This window comes from Condylura cristata, unplaced genomic scaffold, assembly GCF_000260355.1.
Source record: "Condylura cristata isolate star-nosed mole 26May11 unplaced genomic scaffold, ConCri1.0 scaffold00001, whole genome shotgun sequence".
NCBI lineage: Eukaryota > Metazoa > Chordata > Mammalia > Eulipotyphla > Talpidae > Condylura > Condylura cristata.
In genome coordinates, this window is record NW_004567102.1 from 29888807 (window position 1) to 29901575 (window position 12769).

General features: G+C 36.2%; 1 protein-coding gene and 1 pseudogene across 2 annotated transcripts in view; one reads left to right on the top strand and one right to left on the bottom strand.

Moving 5' to 3' along the window:
- Nucleotides 1-12769, bottom strand: part of FILIP1 (filamin A interacting protein 1) — a 169728-nt gene that overhangs the window by 133563 nt on the left and 23396 nt on the right. The window lies entirely within an intron of this gene.
- On the top strand, nucleotides 11520-12363 carry LOC101619887 (annotated as a pseudogene).

Below are 12769 nucleotides of genomic sequence, written 5' to 3' on the forward strand. Positions count from 1 at the left end.
CGTCAATTCTTGCCACATACGGTTTCTTGGAGGCCCCAAAGCAAGCAAAATGGCTCATCTAAGTAAAGAGTGAGCCAAGATAATCTAATGACCTAAGAATCTAATGACACTATACACTGTTTCTGATCCTGCTTGGTTTTATTTTAGCAGACCAATTTTTATTGCTTTCTCTTTTGTGAGTGTCTAAAATGACTCCCTGTTACTGCTTACTGAAAATTTCTCTTAAATTATGAATTAAAGTTTTATAAATGTATTTTTTTAAATATTCAGCATGCTATTAATTATTTGTGTGAGTTTTTGGCAGCACTAGACTAAAGAGGAATAATTGCTGAAGCATTATCTAAGGAAGTAAGGGCATATCCTATTGGTGATATTGGTAAGAGTTTCTCACTTTTTTCCCAATCCCTTCAGCCCCATTATTCAATCATGGCGACACTTTCAAAAGAACTACAACTTTGTCATTAAGGCTGCTCACATCAGGCCTGGTACACCTAACTCTGAACCAACTGCTTTTTTAAATTCTCTCAAGAAATCTATCCTGATATTGTTAGTTTTATGTACACATACTTTCCAGTTACATTTTGTTGATTCATTGATTTAACAGGAAAGCATTTCTACTGCAGGCTCCCAATAGCTTCTCAATAGACAGCAGATCCTGTCTCAATATAAAAGCCCATATCTTTGCATTCTCAAGAGAATTAGGAGATAACTTTCAAAATCCTCAAGGCACTTATGCATTTCCTAGAAGCCAACTATCCCAAATATTTACATCCATCACTTCGAGTAAGTCAAGTAAGTATTAACCATTCCAATCACATATTATTTTGAGAAAGCAAATGCAATTTACTCATGGTTCTGATTTTTAATCTTATTTGGGAAAACATTTAGACATCACACAACCAACCAATAGGGATAGTAATGTCCTGTAACTGAGAGTCTCCAGGGTTTCTTCTGCCATTGCTCTTGACCTAAAAGTCATAGCATTATGTTGCTATGAAACATAATGTTCTTAGATATATGGAGATAATCTCCCCAGAATTTAGAATCCTTTGAATAAAGTCATCTTTCTGCCATCTTAAAGACACACAGCTCTTATATACCCTTTTCTTTCTAAAGATTTATTTATTTATACATATAAGAACTGGGGTGTAGGTCAGAGTTTCAGGGGGTGAGAGGACTCACCAGAGACAGTGGGGAGCAAAACAGGCAGATGTACTGAAATACACTGCTGAGGGGAGCAGTGGGTAGGTCAGGAGATATCTGCCGCCCCATGTGGGTCACCTCCCTGGCTGGGAATCGAACTTGTGCTGCAGTGGCTGCAGAGTGCTTTATAGTGCTGTGCTTTAACCCATTGTGCCACCAGGGAGGGACCTCTTATATACCTTTTTGATGCATAGATCAATGTACATTTATGAATTTAAATATTAATATTTGATATTAATATCAGGTAAATTTAATATTATTTTGGGGAAAATCTACCATGTCCTAAAGCAAACAGCTGAATTTTATCAAGGAATAATGTTAGATAGTAAATCATTTCTGTAGTTGAGAATTCATTATCAATAAATTACAAAGTAAATAGTTTAGAATTTTAGTTATTTAGGGGTAAATAATTATCAGAATTATTTATAATAGCTTTGATTCTCCCCTGAGGCTTAATTTAATACCCAGATAAAAATTCCCCTTTTGAAAGTGGGAATTCACCCCTTAATTCTGAAATTCTATTGCAATTCTCATTTAAAAATTATGTGTTTTTATACACCTCACCTCAGAAAATAAACAAGGCAATATGGGCAAAAGATACTATAAAAGGATAAAATAAAAACCTAAGCTTTTCTGAGTGCTAAAAAAAAAGCGACTGTTGAATAGAATACTAGCTAGGGTTTAGTCCAGCTTTGGTGGATGTGATTTGTGTATAAAAGAGATAAATTATGCTGTTAAAAATAGAACTGGCCCAAGCAAGCTGATTTATGAAGAAATATTCAGCACTTTCAAATTTTTCTGTAGTCAAGACTTTGTATATGACTCAAGTGAGGTTTACTAGAATGATCCCCATGAACTACCTTTCCTATGTGATCTTTTAGTCTGCTACAGACATCTCATCATATCTAATTCTATGAAATCAGGTTTCTACAACTCTTTAAATCTGGACTGTAAAGAACCTTACCCACAAAACAATGCCTGTGCATTATGCGTTGCTTTAAGCTAATTCACCTTACATAGTCATCAGAATTACCTAAAAAAGTTGTACCATTGTCATTCTCATTATCCACAGCTGAAGCACAGAGAAGATAAGAAATGTATGCAAAATTTCTCTGTTAAAATTTGAGCCCAGAGGCCCTCCCTGATGGCGCAGAGGGTTAAAACACCACACTTAAGAAGCTAAAGCCACTTCCACATGAGTTCGATTCCCGCCTGCCCTGGAGGTGACCACATGGCGTGGCAGACCTCTCCTGACCCGCCCGCTGCTCCCATTTGCAGTGTACTTCGTCGATCTGCCTGTTCTGCTCCCCACTCTGCCTCTGGTAAAGCCTCTCGCGGACCCTGAGCCTCTGGCCTGTACCCCAGTTCTGTATGCACAAATAAATAAATCTTTAAAAAAAAAAATTTGAGCCCAGAATAGTTGGACTCCAGAGTCCATTCTTTTACTGCCTCTCTTGATACCACAGAAAAACATTTATTTTTCCTTTGCTAAAAATTATGTTTACATATATACATTTTTAAATAGGGTCATAATGTGTTTTTTTTTTAAAGATTTATTTGTGCATGAAGAACTGGGGTACAGGCCAGAGGCTCATAGGGGGGGTGAGAGGCTTCACCAGAGACAGTGGGGTGCAGAACAGGCAGATGAAGTACTGAGGGGAGCAGTATGGGCAGGTCAGGAGAGGCCTGCCACGCCATGTGATCACCTCTGGGGCAGGTGGGGATCGAACTCATCTGGAAGTGGCTTTAGCTTCTTAGTACTGTGCTTTAACCCACTGTGCCACCAGGATCATAATGTTTTTTCCTTGAAACAACGTTATGAATATTTTCTGAAGCCATCATAAAGCAAAGGAAAAAAACTAAGCCTATTGTTTTCAAAGTACAGAAATAACAGAGATGTTTCCTGATTGTGATATAGTTTTCCCTAGGAAACTTGCAATTTGAGATACACACTGTAAGAGAAATCCCTGGACTAAAATTTCAACCCTAGATCCTAAGGCCATAAAGCAATTATTTAATTTTCTGGGTCCCTTTTCTACTCTGATTTCCTAAATGAGTGTGTTCAACTAGGCAATTTCCAGATTCCACACATACTGAAGAACAAACATTCAAAAATTCTTACTGAGTGCCGCTTGCACAAGAGTAAAATGTGTACATGTGAGATACATGCTCAGTGGCAGAGAGGACAGGATGTGAGAGATGAGGTGTGGCATCTGGCATGTACCAACTTTACATAAATCCTGCCATCAAAAGATTATAATTGAAAATAAGATAGAATGTTTGCTGATAAACCACACATACATGTGTGTATATATATGTCCATACATATATCAACAGAGATCTGCTTCAAAAACATCCTTTCCTTCCTCACTCTAAACTCTAATAAAGTCTCTCAAACTAGAGGCAAGGCTACTGCACAGACTATTTTTATTCTCATGTCACCCTATAGATGAGTGTAGAGATGGTTGAGTTTACACAGTTGCCTTCATCCCTTCACTCATCCCACCACTGTTTCAGCTTCTCCTTCGCTCCAGTACTTCCATTGGCATCACAGCAGCCCGAGAACAGTTAAGATTGGTGTAGGGTTTAAAGACAATGGCTACTCAGACATGCGTTTATTTCTCATCACCACTACTTCCTCTATATGTGAGAATTTTACAACAGCAAAAAAATGTTTTACATGTTCACTTTATAGGTGACAAATGTCAAGTTGAAATACTTGGTTTTTGGTAGTGCGCAAACAAATGCAATCCTGAGACACGAGCATGGCTGGGAGTAAAGAGCCTTTTTGCCACTGTCTGTATTTAGAACAAAGTCCTGAGGCTGCTCTCAGTGTACAATTCAAGACTGTGGTTGCTCTCTTGATAAAATCTCCCGTAATTCCTTCCCCTAAATGATAATCCCACGGAAAAGAGGAATTTAATTTATTTATCTTAACCACTTCCTAGCACTTGCCATTCAGTACACAAAATCAACAACATCTCACTGAGTTATCTTGTTCTGTTATAACCTAATTTGTAGAGGGAGTGGGAGGAGGGTGACTCTAAAGAGACAGAAAAAAATAAGCTAATTACATGCAAGTGTAGCATGCTTAATCTCTTTTTAACATAAATATACAGTTTAGGGATTAGTCAATTAAGAGAGCAAACTGAAACTAGTGTGGATGAGAGTTTCCTATGTTAACTCATAAGATTCACTGAAATTTCTAAACCTTAAATAGCTGTCATGGTAGCAAAACAAGGGGCCATGTGCATAACATGGACCACTGTAGTATATTTGACCTGGAAAACTGCCAAAGATAAGAGTCTTAAAAAAAGGGAAACATTAGTAAAGCATTATACAAACAATATACCTAAACCTGGAATAAGCTGTCTAATGTTTTTTTATCTTAGTTTATCCAGATAAATTCCTTTATATTCATAATTCTAACTTGATTTGGTAAATAAATGTTTCTGTGTCACTTTATTTTCTTACACAGGGATGTTTTGCAAGTGGTCAAGTATCTGAAAGACAGTGTTAATTGAGTTACTCAAATTAGAACTGATTATTTATTTAATACATGTTAAAAGCACAGAGAGAAAGGAGGGCACAGCTGAAAAAACTGCTATGCTTCTGTGGCTTTTTGTAAGTCCATATTTTATGAAATAAAACCATGAAAATGTATCATGATGTCTAAATATTTGAAAGAAAATATAATGCTTCACAGAAGTCATTCTGGCATAGACATTTAGACTTGTTCTATGTCTTCCCTTAAGAATACAAGACATCTGATCCTTGATGTCATCTTTTTAAGATTATAAAGCTCTATGATTTAAATTAACTTTATTTCTAGAACTTAGGTCTAATGTTCAAATAATTATATTTAATTATTTTAAATGAGGTTTTAAATGAGCAGTAAGATTTTCTTTCATATAACTTAAAAAAGAAATTACATTACAAAATAACTAAATATGTATTTAAAGTACAGATGATTGGGTTTAACCATTAAAGGATATTACGAGAGTAGGAGGAGGAAACTACCAGCATATGCCCTAACATGGAATTGATATTAACAAACAACCCTAAAATGCTTTATGCAAAAATCACAGAAAAACTTTGACACCAAACATCCATGCCTTCCAGGAAACATTTTCTTTTTAAAAGACAAAATTAATGTCAGAACATTTTCTGAATTTTGCAAAGGAAAATTTATGGACAGATTTTTCTCCTAGCTCATGTTAAGAAAAATATGATATTTTTATAACACCTCACAGTCAGCCAATTTACACCTTCTGATGTACAAAAACTTACAGTTCATAAACAGTGAATATATTTACTTACTAATCAAAACACTATTTCCATCCCAGATTGTTGTTCTTTCAAATCTATACTACTAACCTTTCACAGACACACCAAACAACTGAAGCTCAACTCCTGTTCTTCCCCTGAACTACTACTCTTCAGACTTTCCTATCTGTTAGGCATCTTCATCTATGTACTTACAAGACTCAAGACCTTGAAGTCACACCTGACCACTCCTTTTCTCCAATGTTCCCATTCAATCCACCCAGAGATCTTACCGTGTAATTACAAGATGTATAGGATTTGATTAGTTCTCATCATTTCCACTGCTACCACAGTAGCCTTAGTTATCACCATCTTCCACCTCAATGTTGCAACATGGTAGTTTTCTTACTTCTGCCTTGTCCCAATACAATGTCTTCTTAACACAGAAGTTTGACTGAGTCTTTCAAGACTAATGTCAGATGGTATTCCTTCTTTGCTCCAAACTCTCACAGAGTAAAAGTTAAAGTTCTTCCAAGTGTTTACACAACCCCACATGATTTGTCGATTACCTCTCAAATCTCTTCTCCAACTACCCTCCTGCTCACTCTGCTCCAAACACACATCTTGTTATTCCGTGAACATGACACACATGACTTAGGCCTGTGCCAAGCTGTTCTCTCTGACTGGAATGTTCTTTGCCCAGATGACTTACTATCCAGCCTTCTCAAGTCTTCATTCAAACATCACCATCTCAGAATAGGCTACATGTGTCCTAAATAACCTATTTGAAATTATAATCCTCATTTCTCTAACCACACCCAGTACTCTTGATTCTTTTAGCCCTGTTTTATTTATTTATTTATTTAAAAGATTTATTTATTTGTGCATACAGAACTGGGGTACAGGTCAGAGGCTCAGGGGCGGTGAGAGGTTTCACCAGAGACAGAGCGGGGAACAGAACAGGCAGATTGACGAGAACACTGCTGAGGGGAGCAGCGGGCGGGTCAGGAGAGGTCTGCCACGCCATGTGGTCACCTCTGGGGCAGACGGGAATCAAACTCATGTGGAAATGGCTTTAGATTCTCAGTGCTGTGCTTTAACCCGCTGTGCCACCAGTGAAGGCCGCCCTGTTTTATTTTTTAATAACATTTATCAGTTTAAAACTTGTGATAATATTTTCTTATTTGTTGTGCTTATTATTTACAATATCCCCCAGTTTTTGACATGTAAGGTCCACAAGAGAATTTATCTTTGTCTTTTTTTGTTCATTCACATATCCCAAGCAACTGAAACAGTACATGAGGCATATTTGTTGAAATAACTAATACATTCAAGGATTTATTACTTCATCATATAATGGAAATTCACTGCTAGTCTTCATTTATATATCAATTCATGCATACATTCTTCAACAATATTATCAATTACTGAGTACCTACTCTGTATTTCATATATACGCATACTCAACTTTCCCTTTGGAAAATCTGATCATTAAAATTACGATCACATTAGCTGTACTAACATATAAAAATAAAGTTGTTCAGATGGAAACGATCTAATATTAAGATTTTATCTAGTTATAACTATCAAATAAAGTTTTCCATAATGACAGAAATGGTCTGTGTTGTCCGTACAGTAACCACTAACCATATGGAGAACTGAACATTTAAAATGCAGCCAATGTGATTATAGAACAGAAGATCAATGTTAACTGATTTAAATTTAAATATTCACAGGTAACTCTAGTTCATCCCTCTGCCTACACCTAGCTCTACATGACATGTACTCTGTTTTTTAAGATACCTAAGGCATGTTTTAGCTATATATTTTTCCTCAGAAAGGTGATTAACAGCTAGCCACCATCCCTTGTTAACCCTCCTTTCTGTGAATCAAGAATATGTCTTCTTTCACAATTAGTACTTTTTGCCAGCCTAAGGTAAAACTTTTATATTATAGCAACTGATTTATAAAATACAAAAACTTTTAAAATTTAAAATTTATTCTCTGAAAATTTTCCATACTTCACAACTTGCACAATATAATTTCCTTTAGTTTAAAATTTTATTTTGAGCTATATTTAGGCACTATAATGGATATGCAATAATTATACCTATTCCAAATGATTATTTTGATGAGTTTTAACATAAGTATATACCATACAACCATCACCACTCATGATGCAATTTAATACTAAAAAGACCAGAACCACTACTCATCCAGTGGACAGCAATGTGTAAGTTAAGATAAAGGGTGCTTTCATCCAACAAAAGCTTTCTTCTGCCAGAATACACAGTATAGTGAAAAGAGTGAATTCAACTTCAGCTCTCATCTATTCCATAGTTAGTGCTTTTATATAGTGAATGACATACACAGCCATAAAAGGAAGTCCCGAAAACTGGTCCAATAAACTCATTTTAAAATTTTCTTCTCAGGTTTACAAGATTATACTCTGGCTTCCATTTTAAGGTGGTGAGTGGGAACAGACTATAGTCTTCTCTTCCCATAGCAAATCCTTAATATTTTAAAAAGAATGTTTCTATTTTATTTTAAAGATTCGTTTATTAATGCATACAGAAGTGGGGTACAGACCAGAGGTTCAGGGGCAATGAGAGGATTCATCAGAGAAAGAGTGGGGAGTAGAACTGGCAGTCTCAGAAGTACACTGCCGAGGGGAGCAGCGGGCGAGTCAGGAGAGGTCTGCTGCTCCATGTGCTTCATCTCTGGGGACAGGGATCAAACTTGAGTTGAAGCAGCTATGGCTTTGCAGTTGCATTTTAACCCATTGCGCCACCAGGGAGTGCCCAGAGAGAATATTTTTAATCCATAGCAATAGAACATATTATTGAACTTGGAGGATCATAAACTTTGATAAAACTGGAAGACAGAAAGGAGATGGAAGAAAAAATGATTTAAAACCACAACCCCAAACAAGAATAGAAGAGTACTGCATAAAATGTGGGGAAGGATAGCAAAGACCAGAGGGAGGTCAGGCGCTACAGTGTAATTGCTAGACATGAGCATGACAAGTTAAGAAGATTGCACTTTACCAACTGAGGCCACATTTTGAATGAAAGAGCAGAAATAATTAGTTGCCCCTGAACAAGTAATGAATGTAAGAACTAAGGTAAATTAAGTTAACTCTAATATATAAATATTTTTAATATATGTCCCAAATGTGGAAGATAAGTGATGTAGTTATAATAAAGTACTGTAAGTAAAGTTTCTTTAAGCTAATGAAGTCAATGAAACAACAAACCTTATAAAATCTAGCTATTCCTCCCTTCATGTTTCTTCCTTTCATTCATACATAGTACTAGAGACTTCAAGCAAACTGCATTTCACACCACTATCCTTTATCCTCTGATCTTAAAAAATGGAAGGTCATCTTGAATAGTTTTATTTTTTGTGGCTATGTTTTAGATCCTATAGCATAAGGGCTCTTTAGTTTCTAATATTACTATGCTGGGAACAAGAGTTTCTTTTTTTAAAAGACTTATTTTTAATTATTTATGCATATATAACTGGGTGTATAGGCCAGAGGTGAAGGGATGGTGAGAGGACCCACCAGAGACAGCGTGGGCAGCAGGACAGACAGATCTTCAGAAATACACTGCTGAGGGGAGCAGTTGGTGAGATAGGAGAGGTCTGCTGTGCCACATGGCTCAGCTCCTTGGCCCAGGACCAAACTCATGCCACAGTGGTAGGGGATAGCTTGATAGTGCTGAGACTAACCCCGGCACCACAAGGGAGGCCCAAGAGTCACTTTCTAAAAAGAATTGTAACAATCAAATAGGAACTTAGCATAATAGTCTTTCTTAAGAGTTAGTTCAATATTTAATGGGAGAAATTTTTTGTTATTTAAGGATTATCTGTTAATTTAAAATTTTTGATTCTTATATTGACTTTTATAATAGGGTATTATTAAAGGAAGAACTAGATTTGAATTTCAGTGTGAAATTAAAACTCTGAAGTTCAAATATATAAACATTTATTTCTTGGTAATCACAAAGAACTATGATTAATAACAGAACCTGATAATTTAAGGAAAATCAACTTCATGAAAATGAGGAAAGAGAATGATTCATGAATGTACTAATTTTTCTTCTTTTTTTTTTTTTTCCTACAAGACTGCACTGATCTTTAGCTATGACATGTACAAACCAGTAGGGAATCATTAACTATGGTTAATGCAATGAATGGTTTTAGTTAATAAGAAATACATAAAGAGCTAAAAGCATCAAATTATCTTCATGACATGGTATTGGCTCACAGGGACATAACATAAAGTACATCATAAATTTTACTTTTTCTAAAACCCTATCCCAAACCCCACAGAAACTGAAAAAAGCAGCACATTTCCAAATTTCAAGTTATATTTTTACTTGTCTTTTCTTGTCAGCTATTTCAATCTTTTTCTGTCTTTCTAATTAAGGTCTGTACTCTACGGGATGTCACGGGCACAGCAGACCATAGGCCTCTTCAGTCAGTAGTGGCTGGATATGAAATCAGACCTGGCAAGTTTCAAGCAAAGCTTGAGGTCATGAATTGTTGTTTTTTCACTTTATAGGAGATCCCTGAGAAAGGATTATATCTGAATTTGCTTTGCCTTCCCCAAAGTGTCCGTTTATTATATAATAACATTTAGGTTATTAAAACTATGTGTCAAGTAATGAATAATAGAAACAAAATCCAAGTGAAAATGACTAGTCAGTGGAATATCAAGAAAATTTTATGAGTAACGGAAAAATAATAAGTAGAAAATTGATTTTTATAATTAAAATGGGTACACTGAATTTCATTATATTACATTTAAAGGAAAATAATGGAGCCTATTCTGAAAATGAAATCCAAATGTGATTATTAGTAGAAATTGTATCTGAGATGTTTTCCCTGACTTCATGTAACAGTTTCCTCAGAGAAATTTTAATGACAAAGTTCTCCAAATGTGAAGTTGACTTAATTTTGGAAAAATCTCAATAAGAACAAACCAAAAGATCTATGGCCCTTTAACTTTCTGCGTAGAATTTGAGACTATAGGAATTAGTTTGACAACTTTTGGGCATCTAAGCTCTCCTAGTTAGGGCACCAAGTTTTCTGCCCTTATGAAGTTACTCAAGTTTTCTGCTCTTATGAAGTTACTTTTATGGGATCATTAAGACACTTCCATTTGCTATTTCTGAAAGTGTTTTCTACCCTTCGCTCCTTTCCTTTAGGAAAATGAACTCTAATTAGACAGCTAGAAAAATGCTGGAATAGTTGTAGAGAAAAGTAAAAATATAGCCTAAAGACTGAATTTGGCAATGTGCTGTTTCTCACAATCTTTATGCTTTGATGTCTTACATTAGGACCTACCTATGTACTATGTGATTGTTGACAATCCAGGCATAGTTCTGTGAATTTACTGTAAGATGAGGTGAAAGGAAGGTCATTCTTCTATGTATAGCTTTGACCACTGGCCCAAAGGACCAAGGCCCAATTCAAGCCTGCTTGAGATATATTTCTGCAATCACTGTAATGCTATCAGTATTAGTTTGTAGTTAAGATGGCATAAGGCAGCCTCTGCTCCCAACCAAGGCAAGATGGTTGCCAATGTAGGGAGCAGGAGTCTGGGGAAGGGAGTCAATTCAGTGGGAACTGCCACAGTGCAAGTCATACCCCCTCCACTTCCCTCAATCCTCCACCCTTCTATTACCTCCCGCCAACCAGCAGCAGCAGGAAAGAGAGACGGCTGAAGTGGGAGAAGTGGTGGAATCCCCAACAGGCTTCTCGGCCTATTCTCTCCCACCTCTGTCCAGTATAGGACAGAGCAGAATGGGCTGATACAGAGCCAATGCTGCAGAATGACAGCCCAAATCTAATGACCCAAATCACTTACAGTGAAAAACTTAAAGATGTTTAGTACTATCTCTGATGTGTTCTACAGTGTGATGAAAGAAATAAAGGTACCTTTAAACTAATCAGAAGCACTGTCAGTTTAAAACAGCCAATTATATAGTGAGGCATTTTGGAGAGTTTTTGTAAAGTCACTTCAAAAGGGTCTGTATGGACGAATGAACTATGCCATTGCTATTACCAAGGAAAAGTCTAAAAACTATCAACTTTAACATCTAAGATGAGTACGACTGGAATGGCTAAAAGATCCATCTCAGGAGCTTGAGTTTATTGGTATTCTTAAGCAGGAGGCAAAGAATTACCACAGATTACAAAAACAATGGGTTATTGTTTAAACTTTGGGATAATTTAAACTTTGGGATAATGATAAAATATGGCCAACTGTTCAAAAAGAATGTGAGAAATAACTGTGGAATCAAAGATAGTTCAAATTTCTGACTAGCACTAGCAACAAAGTTATTGCTGTTTTGAAGAGAGAAGTCCAGTACACTGAAAATAGTCAAACTAGTACCACACAATCGAAGTATATAGAAATATTCGAAAGGGGGTTTGCAAGATCTTGGGCTTTCCAAATATCTCAATCTGTTAAATCAATTATTTGAGTTATAACCAAGTGAGAGTTCTCACTACATAACTGCTTTCTTTTGATATCTATTAAGATAAACTAGAAAACCAATGTGACAAGAAGGATGTTCTTAATAAAGCATTAAAGTTATGTGAAATCTTAGCTAAGGAGAGAGGCACCATAAGAAAGGAATGTTTGAGATATATTGGAAGATCCCTTCAAAGCAAGCTCAGCACAGCAAGTGGCCCAACAACAAATGTACAGCAGGAACAGCATCTAGAAGAACTTGTGGAATGCATTTTTCAAAGATAGTTTAATGCAAGAGTTGAGAGCAAGATTAACCATTTCTTTTGTCTGTGGTATAAAAAATGCATTACATAGGGTAATCCTTTCTTTAAATTTTATTACAATAGTTTGTTTTTACATCATTTTGTGCCTTTTTCCATCTCAGCTGCAATCCCCATGGATTGCCCATCACCAATTCACCCGTATGCCATCACCATAGTCCCATGCACCTCCACCCCCATTTTTTATCTCATCCCCCACTCCACCTCTGTAAAATGTCTCTGGTATATAGTTGTTCATTGTTATTATTCCCCCCCACCCCAACCCTGCCCCAGTTCTTTATGCTACTGCTGTGAGTGAAATCATCCGGTGTTTTTCTTTTTCTTTCTGGCTTATTTCACTAAGCATGATCCACAGGTTAATCCTTTTTCTTTCTTTTTTTTTTTTTAATAATACAGTTTATTTTTACATCATTTTGTGCCTTGTTCCACCTCAGGTGTAATCCCTGTGGGCTTCCCATCACCAAATCAACACAGGGTAATCTCTAATCCTTTATAG